Source organism: Loa loa, assembly GCF_000183805.2.
Source record: "Loa loa unplaced genomic scaffold supercont3.72, whole genome shotgun sequence".
NCBI lineage: Eukaryota > Metazoa > Nematoda > Chromadorea > Rhabditida > Onchocercidae > Loa > Loa loa.
Window position 1 is genome coordinate 232,900 of NW_018108252.1, and position 1,553 is coordinate 234,452.

Here is a 1,553-nt window from a genome sequence, read left to right on the forward strand (position 1 = left end):
ATAATAATAATAATAATAATAATAATAATAATAACAATAATAATAATAATAACAATAATAATAACGATAAATAATAAACAATAATAATAATAATTAACGATAAATAATAAATAATAATAATAATAATATTAATATTTACAATCTTTGGTTTTAAATACATCATCACGAATATTTCCATATTTTATTTTAAATGCTTATAATTGACTGCATTTATTTAATTATAGCATTCGTGCCTAACATTGTATAATTCAGGTCATTTGGGATTTATGTTATCAGATTTGTTGGAATGATAAGAAGTTTTATCATATTTGAAGATCGCAATGTGAACATTTATAAAATGTAAACAAACTTAGCATTTGAGAAAATGTAAACAAACTTTCGTTCTCATACGTCAAATTTGAAATTCATTCTTTTTTTAATGATATTTTTATTCAACAAGATACGTATCAGATAATTAGCATCGATGATAGGAAAGGAAATTTTCGAATTTTAATTAATTTTATCAGTAGGATAATTGAATAGCATTTCCATCATCGATATTTGCATATTCTTCTTCTTTTTTCTTTTCTTCTCTTAGTTTTATTTCTAATTTTATGAAAATATTGAATGACTTTGACAAGGAGAAGATAGGAATGATTGATAAGATAACTGTAAAAAGCATAAAGATAATCATTGGTTTATTCGTTTGACCTTGAATGTTTAGATAAATGAATATTTCCTTTTTAAAATTATAGATCAGGTAGTAATTGATCATAAGCTATTTTACTCGTTTAATTATTACTCAACTAATGTCCATTTTTCTACAGTTTTAATTCTACTTGACCATTTAACCACTTGATAAAATAATCATTGCTTAATATCGGTAGAAATAGCATAATAAACAGGTATGACGAGAAATTTGCTCCAGAAAATTCAAAACAAATTTGTGAAAATGTTATCAGTTGAATTTTACTATAATTAGCAATAATTTTTTTATTATAATTTAACTTGTAATTAGCTTAATTAGCTAAATGAATTAAGTTTACGATAGATTGCAATGATAACGAGTCATAAGTAGATTAATTGTTATGGAAGTGAGGTGATTTTTATAAATTACATATTTGAACAATAATTATATAGCTAAGAAATAATTAATCAAGGGTTGGAATTTGTTGTAATTATATCGGGATATCTTCCATTTATTAATTAATATTTAATTAAAGTGTAATATGATCAATTTCATATGATCATTTATTGATCAATTATTTGTGATATGATATGATCATTTATTGATTAATCATTGTTTAAATAGATTGAAATGTGTTCATATCTTGGAAGAGCAATTATAGAATTTGTTTCTTTTTTTTTGTCAATTTGAATGATTGAATAATAATAGAACTTACCGTTGAGAAAAAAAAGTCATTTTGTATTAATTAATGATCTATGTTATTCACTTTAAAATTATCCTATTTCAAAATTCTTGATATCACAACACTGATAAGAGCTGATAAGGGCTCAATGATGCAGTATAAAGCAAAAAGAAAAATGTGAAAAAAAAAAGAAAAGTAAGGAAA